General features: G+C 56.4%; 3 non-coding genes across 3 annotated transcripts in view; all 3 read right to left on the bottom strand.

Moving 5' to 3' along the window:
- Positions 1 to 200, bottom strand: part of LOC145655151 (28S ribosomal RNA) — a 4,149-nt gene extending 3,949 nt beyond the window's left edge. The window contains exon 1 of the ribosomal RNA XR_014121310.1: positions 1 to 200. This exon is cut by the window's left edge and continues 3,949 nt beyond it. This is a non-coding gene — a ribosomal RNA (28S ribosomal RNA).
- A 617-nt stretch (positions 201 to 817) lies between these two features.
- Positions 818 to 971, bottom strand: LOC145655148 (5.8S ribosomal RNA). Its single transcript, XR_014121307.1, has one exon. It is a non-coding gene; the product is annotated as a 5.8S ribosomal RNA (ribosomal RNA).
- Positions 972 to 1,853: 882 nt separating this feature from the next.
- Positions 1,854 to 3,692, bottom strand: LOC145655145 (18S ribosomal RNA). Its single transcript, XR_014121304.1, has one exon. It is a non-coding gene; the product is annotated as an 18S ribosomal RNA (ribosomal RNA).
- Positions 3,693 to 11,013: the final 7,321 nt, after the last annotated feature.

Genomic DNA, 11,013 nt, shown 5'->3' with positions numbered 1-11,013 from the left:
GACTCAGGCCCCCGGCCCGCGCCAGGAAGAAAACAGACTTCCATACGCCACAATTCCCCTCGCCCGCACCCGGACGGGGGATTCAGCGCTGGGCTCTTCCCTCTTCGCTCGCCGCTACTGAGGGAATCCTTGTTAGTTTCTTTTCCTCCGCTTAGTAATATGCTTAAATTCAGCGGGTTGTCTCGTCTGATCTGAGGTCGCTCCCGAGTTCGCTCTGGAGGGTTGCCCAGAAGCGTGAACACCGCCGGGTTAGGGGACGAGTCCCTTTTCACCCGGGCTAACGAGGACACAGGTCGGGACGTCACGGACGTGCCACGGACAGGTCGGCCCGTAAGGAAAACGCCAGAGGCAGAGCCACCCGAACCCCGACCCCCCCCACCCCCCCCACCGGGGGAGGGGGGGGGGGAACGCATGTAACAACAACCTCCCTCCGCTCGCGCACGTAACGGAACAGAACAGACACCTTTCCGTGATCCGCCTGCGCAGGGGGTGAGAAAAGAAGCGAAAACGTGGGCAGCCAAAGCGGAGAGAACCCACCGGCAGCCACGCTCGCTTCTTTCTCGGGCGCAGGGGACCACGTTCCTGGCCAGGCCAGGAGCGGAGCCGAAACGAACCGAAACGAACCGAAGCGGGGGAGGAGAAGCTTGTGCACGGAGAACGGGCACTCAACCGCAGCGAACCCACCGACCGGATCTCACCGAGACAGCGACCGGGAACCGTCTGCTTTTAGGAAGACGGAGGCCAGGGGGCACCCCCCCACCTACGAACCTCCAACCGCGGTCCCGCCTGAGAAGGCAGGTCCGACAGATAGGAATAGCGACCCTCAGACAGGCGTAGCCCCGGGATGGACCCGGGGCCGCAATGTGCGTTCGAAATGTCGATGATCAATGTGTCCTGCAATTCACATTAGTTCTCGCAGCTGGCTGCGTTCTTCATCGACGCACGAGCCAAGTGATCCACCGCTAAGAGTTGTACTCTTTTATTTCAGGCTCAGTTTAGGTCTTTCACCACGACTACAAAGACAGGTTTAAAAGGTTTCACCAACCGGTCAGGCGCCCCCGTCTGCGAGTGTTGAAACGGGCGCGGGGTTGCGCTTTGCCCACACGCCCCACGTGGCAGACGAGTCAGTCTTTGAACCGCGGCCCTCCGCGCCCGCCCCGTCCGACCCCTCGAAAGGGGTGGAACTCACGTAGCGTGGGCCAAGCCCTAGGTACCTGCCGGGGGTCCCCCTGAGACTCCTTTCTGAGAGAGAGAAGCAGGGGAACCGGCTGCGCCACCCACCACCACCACGCCCCAGGACGCCGGTGGGCGGACGAACACAGGAAGGGCCATGGCCTGCCCCACGAGGAGCAGCGCTCGCAACCCCCCCCGGAAAGTCCGCTCGTCAGCGAGCAAGGGGACGGGGATGAATGACAAGGACAACAAAATAGGAAAACCCCTCGCGGTGGACGGAGGCAGCGGCCGTGCGAGCGAGAGGGAGGGCGCGGGACGGACCCGTACGACCCGCTCGACTCGCAGGCGCTTCTCCTGCCGGCAAGGTGAGGGGAAACCGGCCTTCGCCCGACGAGCGGGGACGCCGAGTTTTTTGAACGACGCGTCTCTCGCGCTGGAACCCAGAGAATACCGGGGCCTGCGGGGGGGGGGTGCTGAAGGACGACGCGGAGGAAGAGGCGGAGGACGAGGAAGGGGTGGGAGGGACTAGGCTCCTCCTTTATGCCTTCTGTCCAGCCTGACCTGCAAGCGACCACGTGTAACAGCAACCCCGAAGACCCTTTCGACCCTGGGCCCCGACGCGGGGGGACGGCGAAGTCGAGGGGGTCGGGAGAGGAGGCACGCCGGACAGCGTTACCCGTTAATGATCCTTTCGCAGGTTCACCTACGAAAACCTTGTTACGACTTTTACTTCCTCTAGATAGTCAAGTTTGATCGACTTCTCGGCGCTCCGCCAAGGCCCGCGAGGAGCCCCGGCGGGGCCGATCCGAGGACCTCACTAAACCATCCGATCGGTAGTAGTGACGGGCGGTGTGTACAAAGGGCAGGGACTTAATCAACGCGAGCTTATGACCCGCGCTTACTGGGAATTCCTCGTTCATGGGGAATAATTGCAATCCCCAGTCCCCATCACGAATGGGGTTCAGCGGATTACCCGCACCTCTCGGTGTAGGGTAGGCACACGCTGATCCAACCATTGTGGCGCGCGTGCAGCCCCGGACATCTAAGGGCATCACAGACCTGTTATTGCTCCATCTCGCGTGGCTGAACGCCACTTGTCCCTCTAAGAAGTTTGACGCCGACCGCGGAGGGCCGCGTAACTATTTAGCATGCCGGAGTCTCGTTCGTTATCGGAATTAACCAGACAAATCGCTCCACCAACTAAGAACGGCCATGCACCACCACCCACAGAATCGAGAAAGAGCTATCAATCTGTCAATCCTTTCCGTGTCCGGGCCGGGTGAGGTTTCCCGTGTTGAGTCAAATTAAGCCGCAGGCTCCACTCCTGGTGGTGCCCTTCCGTCAATTCCTTTAAGTTTCAGCTTTGCAACCATACTCCCCCCGGAACCCACAGACTCGTGGTTTCCCTCACGCTGCCCGGCGGGTCATGGGAATAACGCCGCCGGATCGCGGGTCGGCATAGTTTACGGTCGGAACTACGACGGTATCTGATCGTCTTCGAACCTCCGACTTTCGTTCTTGATTAATGAAAACATTCTTGGCAAATGCTTTCGCTTTCGTCCGTCTTGCGCCGGTCCAAGAATTTCACCTCTAGCGGCGCAATACGAATGCCCCCGGCCGTCCCTCTTAATCATGGCCCTGGTTCAGGAAACCCACAAAATAGAACCGGAGTCCTATTCCATTATTCCTAGCTCAGGTATTCAGGCGAGAAGCGGGCCCGCTTTGAACACTCTAATTTTTTCAAAGTAAACGCTCCGAGCCCCGTCCGGACACCCAGCCAAGGGCATCCGGGGGGCACCGGGAGACAGGGTCTGAGACAGGCGGTGGCACGCCTCGCGGCGGACCGCCAGCCCACTCCCGACATCCAACTACGAGCTTTTTAACTGCAGCAACTTTAATATACGCTATTGGAGCTGGAATTACCGCGGCTGCTGGCACCAGACTTGCCCTCCAATGGGTCCTCACCCATGGGTTTAGGATACGCTCATTCCGATTACAGGGCCTCGAAAGAGACCTGTATCGTTATTTTTCGTCACTACCTCCCCGTGTCGGGAATGGGTAATTTGCGCGCCTGCTGCCTTCCTTGGATGTGGTAGCCGTTTCTCAGGCTCCCTCTCCGGAATCGAACCCTGATTCCCCGTTACCCGTGGTCACCATGGTAGCCGACTATGGTACCATCGAAAGTTGATAGGGCAGACATTCGAATGAGACGTCGCCGCCGCGGAGGGCGCGCGATCGGCCCGAGGTTATCTAGAGTCACCAAAGCGGCCGGGGGGCCCGAGCCCCCCGGATGGGTTTTGGGTCTGATAAATGCACGCATCCCCCGAAGGGTCAGCGCTCGTTTGCATGTATTAGCTCTAGAATTACCACAGTTATCCGAGTAACGTGTGGAGCGATCAAAGGAACCATAACTGATTTAATGAGCCATTCGCAGTTTCACTGTACCGGCCGTGTGCACTTAGACCTGCATGGCTTAATCTTTGAGACAAGCATATGTTACTGGCAGGATCAACCAGGTAGTTTGCACCGTGGTCTGGGATGAACCACGAGTGACATCCGCCTCCCCTTCCGGGGGCTAGGAAGCAGCGGGTTGTAAGTGCGTGCGCCGTCAGGTCCAGACGCCATACAGGGCTACCCAGGACAGCTTCCGCGGCCAGTGTAAACGTGCTCGCGCACCGCCCTCTGGCCTTCGGACGCCGACCTCTCACCTTGATGCAAAGCTGTCCCATCCGGTCATGCCCGCACCGTACCCCGTCCACCTCCTCCGGAGGTGCGGACGGCCGACTCCAGGTGCTTTCGGCGTTCCCTCTCTTCACGCCGTTTTGATTTTCGTGGGCCGCTGGTGGGGGGACAAGGGAAAGACCTCGTCGAATTCCCTCCCCCCTAGCCTCGCTCAACCTACGTTTCGTGATGTAACCAAGAAGAGTGATTCGTGGGCCCAGGTAGGTTTGAAGAGGAGGCCAACAAAGCAGGGCACTCCCTTCCTCCCAAACCACAGACACCAGTATAGGACAACTGAGTAGACAGACTGGCCGTCTGAGTCTCCCCCAGAGAGTTCTGGGATGGGTTACAAATAACCCCCACCCCCCATCAGAGGCTTGACCCGCTAGAACCAGGGAGGATCTGTCAAAACCGCTCTCCACATCAGAAGTTCTGGATCAGCCGGGGCTGGTCGGCAGACGTCCACCTAAGGCCGTGGCCTAACCCCGTGTGGGGGGATAGCGCTCGCACCCGTACACGTGGACACCCGCTCGTCAAATGGCTGGCTCCTCACTTACCGTAGGGGGAATGGTTTGCCTACCCCTGGCGGGTCTGGTACTCCACTCTACCAAACAAGGAAGCAACACACCAATAGACCCCTGCAACACCGGGCAGCTTTGGGCAGTGTCACTACACTCCTCCTTGTTCTTCACGTTCCTTCCGTGGTGATTTTTTTTTTTTTTTCGTGGCCATTGCCGTGCATGGCTTCCCCATCGCTTTGCATGCTCTCCATTGCCTCGTGCTGCTTCACCATTGGTCTCACCTGGAGACCGAAGCCGCTCTCCCAGTAACCCGATGGTACCTGGCCAGAAAACCCCGTGCCCGATTTCATCTAGGACAAGGGCCAAACCACAGACCGTGCCCGTCCAGGGTCAACCCCTGGTCGGACAGGCCTGGTGGGTCGATACCATGGATGTGGCAGGCCGACGAGAATCCACTGGTACATTTACAAACACGCCCACCCTGGTGGCATGGCTGTACGACCCATCGTCGAAGCACGCTGCGGCGGACTGAGCCATTGGATCCAGTTGCCTGGGCGTACACTCAGCCCAACAGACGCACTCGGGTCGGGGAGAGCAAAGCAGACTGTGTGCCTGGATGTGCCCACTTCCATAGGGGAATCGGCATGATGGTTCACTTAACCCGAGGAGGGCTCCCCTCGCGGGATAAGCACCCCCCTCGGGGGATGGGGGGGGGGGGGGGGCATCCAGAGCACACCACTTTCCGGTAGGGGACAGGCGTTTGATCATGTGTCCGAGGGAGAGCTCCCCTTGCCGGCCGAACACCCCTCGGACTCCCCTTGGGCTTCCAGAGAACGCCACTGGATGAATTTAGTGCTTGGACCCCATTGATTCTCTTTGCTCTCCCATATACCCGACGGGACCTATTTGCAAAACCCCGTGCCAACCAGACCTCCAGGAAGGGGGCTGGCGGCTAACCATGCCCAGCAGGGTGCACCCTGGTCGGACACTTTGGGAGGGTCGAGAGCCTGGAAGTGCCACCCGGGGGAGTAATTCTGATTTCCGTTTTAATGCACTCAGGGACAGCCCGAGGACCTCTGTAGTGCACCTGAGGCGGACTGAGCCGTCGGGTCCAGGGGTCTGGAGTTCGGAACCTCCAGGGTTCACCTGGCTGTTCTCTTAGCCCGGCAGGGTGCACCCTGGTCGGACACTTTGGGAGGGTCGAGAGCCTGGATGTGCCACCCCGACGAGTAATGAGTTTTCCCTTCGTATCTCTTCCGGACCAGGTCCGATTCGCACGAAACTCGCTGGGCATGGCCAGGAGCGCCCCCTGCTGCCCACGCCACCGTCCCCGCGCTTCTACTCCCGAGGGCCGAGGAGACAGCGAAGCGTGGGTCGGGTCGCCTGCTTCCAGGGTCTCCCTGGTACTCTCCAGTCTCCCGAGTCCATCGGGTCCGACCTCGTATTTTTAGCCCAGACGGGGAATGAGAAAGGGGCCCCCGACCGCCCGAGGGCGGGCGCTCGCTTCTCAGCCTAGGAACGTCCGATTCCCACGAAACTTTTACGCCAGACGTTCCTGGCAGCGAGCGCGTTCAAAGGTGACCCGCGCTGCTTCTCTCCTCCCAAGGGCCGAAGAGATATTCGTCTTCAAACCCGACCGGCCCTGTGTTTGCCGCCCCGGCGGTTTTAAAAAATCATAGCGTAAAAACGGTGGGTGCGCTTCGCCTGCCGCTTGGACAGCGTTAAACGGCAGCCCCGGCTCTTTCCAAAGGGCCCTCAACCGACTTTCTGCTCCCAAGGAGCCCAGAGATATGAAACCGATAAATCAAAACCCCGTGCCAACCAGACCTCCAGGAAGGGGGCTGGCGGCTAACCATGCCCGGCAGGGTGCACCCTGGTCGGACGCTTTGGGAGGGTCGAGAGCCTGGATGTGCCACCCCGACGAGTAATGAGTTTTCCCTTCGTATCTCTTCCGGACCAGGTCCGATTCGCACGAAACTCGCTGGGCATGGCCAGGAGCGCCCCCTGCTGCCCACGCCACCGTCCCCGCGCTTCTACTCCCGAGGGCCGAGGAGACAGCGAAGCGTGGGTCGGGTCGCCTGCTTCCAGGGTCTCCCTGGTACTCTCCAGTCTCCCGAGTCCATCGGGTCCGACCTCGTATTTTTAGCCCAGACGGGGAATGAGAAAGGGGCCCCCGACCGCCCGAGGGCGGGCGCTCGCTTCTCAGCCTAGGAACGTCCGATTCCCACGAAACTTTTACGCCAGACGTTCCTGGCAGCGAGCGCGTTCAAAGGTGACCCGCGCTGCTTCTCTCCTCCCAAGGGCCGAAGAGATATTCGTCTTCAAACCCGACCGGCCCTGTGTTTGCCGCCCCGGCGGTTTTAAAAAATCATAGCGTAAAAACGGTGGGTGCGCTTCGCCTGCCGCTTGGACAGCGTTAAACGGCAGCCCCGGCTCTTTCCAAAGGGCCCTCAACCGACTTTCTGCTCCCAAGGAGCCCAGAGATATGAAACCGAAAAATCAAAACCCCGTGCCAACCAGACCTCCAGGAAGGGGGCTGGCGGCTAACCATGCCCGGCAGGGTGCACCCTGGTCGGACGCTTTGGGAGGGTCGAGAGCCTGGATGTGCCACCCCGACGAGTAATGAGTTTTCCCTTCGTATCTCTTCCGGACCAGGTCCGATTCGCACGAAACTCGCTGGGCATGGCCAGGAGCGCCCCCTGCTGCCCACGCCACCGTCCCCGCGCTTCTACTCCCGAGGGCCGAGGAGACAGCGAAGCGTGGGTCGGGTCGCCTGCTTCCAGGGTCTCCCTGGTACTCTCCAGTCTCCCGAGTCCATCGGGTCCGACCTCGTATTTTTAGCCCAGACGGGGAATGAGAAAGGGGCCCCCGACCGCCCGAGGGCGGGCGCTCGCTTCTCAGCCTAGGAACGTCCGATTCCCACGAAACTTTTACGCCAGACGTTCCTGGCAGCGAGCGCGTTCAAAGGTGACCCGCGCTGCTTCTCTCCTCCCAAGGGCCGAAGAGATATTCGTCTTCAAACCCGACCGGCCCTGTGTTTGCCGCCCCGGCGGTTTTAAAAAATCATAGCGTAAAAACGGTGGGTGCGCTTCGCCTGCCGCTTGGACAGCGTTAAACGGCAGCCCCGGCTCTTTCCAAAGGGCCCTCAACCGACTTTCTGCTCCCAAGGAGCCCAGAGATATGAAACCGATAAATCAAAACCCCGTGCCAACCAGACCTCCAGGAAGGGGGCTGGCGGCTAACCATGCCCGGCAGGGTGCACCCTGGTCGGACGCTTTGGGAGGGTCGAGAGCCTGGATGTGCCACCCCGACGAGTAATGAGTTTTCCCTTCGTATCTCTTCCGGACCAGGTCCGATTCGCACGAAACTCGCTGGGCATGGCCAGGAGCGCCCCCTGCTGCCCAGGCCTGGCTCTGGGCCTGGGCACACTTCATTCACTTTGTACCTTTAAATCATACTACTACTACTACTACTACCACCAGAATTCCAGGGCCAAGAGGTCACACAGTCATACACAGCAAAGTAGCTCTGGGCCTGGGCACACTTCAAGAAGTTTGTCCCTTTATATAAGCCTAGAAATAGACTTCCAGGCCCAAGAGTTCAAACACATTCATGCCCAGCAAAGTAGCTCTGGGCCTGGGCACACTTCAATCACTTTGTGCCTTTAAATCATACTACTACTACCAGACTTCCAGGCCCAAGAGGTCAAACACAGTCATGCCCAGCAAAGTAGCTCTGGGCCTGGGCACACTTCATTCACTTTGTGCCTTTAAATCATACTACTACTACCACCAGAATTCCAGGGCCAAGAGGTCACACAGTCATACACAGCAAAGTAGCTCTGGGCCTGGGCACACTTCAAGAAGTTTGACCCTTTATATAAGCCTAGAAATAGACTTCCAGAGCCAAGAGGTCAAACACAGTCATGCACAGCAAAGTAGCTCTGGGCCTGGGCACACTTCAAGCACTTTGTGCCTTTAAATCATACTACTACTACTACTACTACTACTACTACTACTACTACCAGACTTCCAGGCCCAAGAGTTCAAACACATTCATGCCCAGCAAAGTAGCTCTGGGCCTGGGCACACTTCATTCACTTTGTGCCTTTAAATCATACTACTACTACCACCAGACTTCCAGGGCCAAGAGGTCAACCACAGTCATGCACAGCAAAGTAGCTCTGGGCCTGGGCACACTTCAAGATGTTTGACCCTTTATATAAGCCTAGAAATAGACTTCCAGGCCCAAGAGTTCAAACACATTCATGCCCAGCAAAGTAGCTCTGGGCCTGGGCACACTTCAATCACTTTGTGCCTTTAAATCATACTACTACTACCACCAGACTTCCAGGCCCAAGAGGTCAAACACAGTCATGCCCAGCAAAGTAGCTCTGGGCCTGGGCACACTTCAATCACTTTGTGCCTTTAAATCATACTACTACTACCACCAGACTTCCAGGCCCTGGAGGTCACACCTTCATGCCTAGCAAGGTTGCTTTACACCTGCGCACACTTCAGACCGTTTCACTCTTTTAATCCTTCAAAGTACCACATTTCCAGACCCAAGAGGTCACAGAATCATGCCCAGCAAAGTAGCTCTGGGCCTGGGCACACTTCAATCACTTTGTGCCTTTAAATCATACTACTACTACCAGACTTCCAGGCCCCAGAGGTCAAACACAGTCATGCCCAGCAAAGTAGCTCTGGGCCTGGGCACACTTCAAGAAGTTTGACCCTTTATATAAGCCTAGAAATAGACTTCCAGAGCCAAGAGGTCAAACACAGTCATGCACAGCAAAGTAGCTCTGGGCCTGGGCACACTTCATTCACTTTGTACCTTTAAATCATACTACTACTACCAGACTTCCAGGCCCAAGAGTTCAAACACATTCATGCCCAGCAAAGTAGCTCTGGGCCTGGGCACACTTCAATCACTTTGTGTCTTTAAATCATACTACTACTACCAGACTTCCAGGCCCCAGAGGTCAAACACAGTCATGCCCAGCAAAGTAGCTCTGGGCCTGGGCACACTTCAAGAAGTTTGACCCTTTATATAAGCCTAGAAATAGACTTTCAGGCCCAAGAGGTCAAACACAGTCATGCCCAGCAAAGTAGCTGTGGGCCTGGGCACACTTCATTCACTTTGTACCTTTAAATCATACTACTACTACTACTACTACTACTACTACTACTACTACTACTACTACCAGACTTCCAGGCCCAAGAGGTCAAACACAGTCATGCCCAGCAAAGTAGCTCTGGGCCTGGGCACACTTCAAGAAGTTTGACCCTTTATATAAGCCTAGAAATAGACTTCCAGGCCCAAGAGTTCAAACACATTCATGCCCAGCAAAGTAGCTCTGGGCCTGGGCACACTTCAATCACTTTGTGCCTTTAAATCATACTACTACTACCAGACTTCCAGGCCCCAGAGGTCAAACACAGTCATGCCCAGCAAAGTAGCTCTGGGCCTGGGCACACTTCAAGAAGTTTGACCCTTTATATAAGCCTAGAAATAGACTTCCAGAGCCAAGAGGTCAAACACAGTCATGCCCAGCAAAGTAGCTCTGGGCCTGGGCACACTTCAATCACTTTGTGCCTTTAAATCATACTACTACTACCACCAGACTTCCAGGCCCAAGAGGTCAAACACAGTCATGCCCAGCAAAGTAGCTCTGGGCCTGGGCACACTTCAATCACTTTGTGCCTTTAAATCATACTACTACTACCACCAGACTTCCAGGCCCTGGAGGTCACACCTTCATGCCTAGCAAGGTTGCTTTACACCTGCGCACACTTCAGACCGTTTCACTCTTTTAATCCTTCAAAGTACCACATTTCCAGACCCAAGAGGTCACAGAATCATGCCCAGCAAAGTAGCTCTGGGCCTGGGCACACTTCAATCACTTTGTGCCTTTAAATCATACTACTACTACCAGACTTCCAGGCCCCAGAGGTCAAACACAGTCATGCCCAGCAAAGTAGCTCTGGGCCTGGGCACACTTCAAGAAGTTTGACCCTTTATATAAGCCTAGAAATAGACTTCCAGAGCCAAGAGGTCAAACACAGTCATGCACAGCAAAGTAGCTCTGGGCCTGGGCACACTTCATTCACTTTGTACCTTTAAATCATACTACTACTACCAGACTTCCAGGCCCAAGAGTTCAAACACATTCATGCCCAGCAAAGTAGCTCTGGGCCTGGGCACACTTCAATCACTTTGTGTCTTTAAATCATACTACTACTACCAGACTTCCAGGCCCCAGAGGTCAAACACAGTCATGCCCAGCAAAGTAGCTCTGGGCCTGGGCACACTTCAAGAAGTTTGACCCTTTATATAAGCCTAGAAATAGACTTTCAGGCCCAAGAGGTCAAACACAGTCATGCCCAGCAAAGTAGCTGTGGGCCTGGGCACACTTCATTCACTTTGTACCTTTAAATCATACTACTACTACTACTACTACTACTACTACTACTACTACTACTACTACCAGACTTCCAGGCCCAAGAGGTCAAACACAGTCATGCCCAGCAAAGTAGCTCTGGGCCTGGGCACACTTCAAGAAGTTTGACCCTTTATATAAGCCTAGAAATAG

The sequence above is a fragment of the Electrophorus electricus genome, unplaced genomic scaffold (genome assembly GCF_041902795.1).
Source record: "Electrophorus electricus isolate QZ-2024a unplaced genomic scaffold, ASM4190279v1 Scaffold189, whole genome shotgun sequence".
Taxonomy (NCBI): domain Eukaryota; kingdom Metazoa; phylum Chordata; class Actinopteri; order Gymnotiformes; family Gymnotidae; genus Electrophorus; species Electrophorus electricus.
The sequence above is the reverse complement of the archived record's forward strand: the minus strand, read 5'-3'. Positions and strand labels throughout refer to the sequence as shown.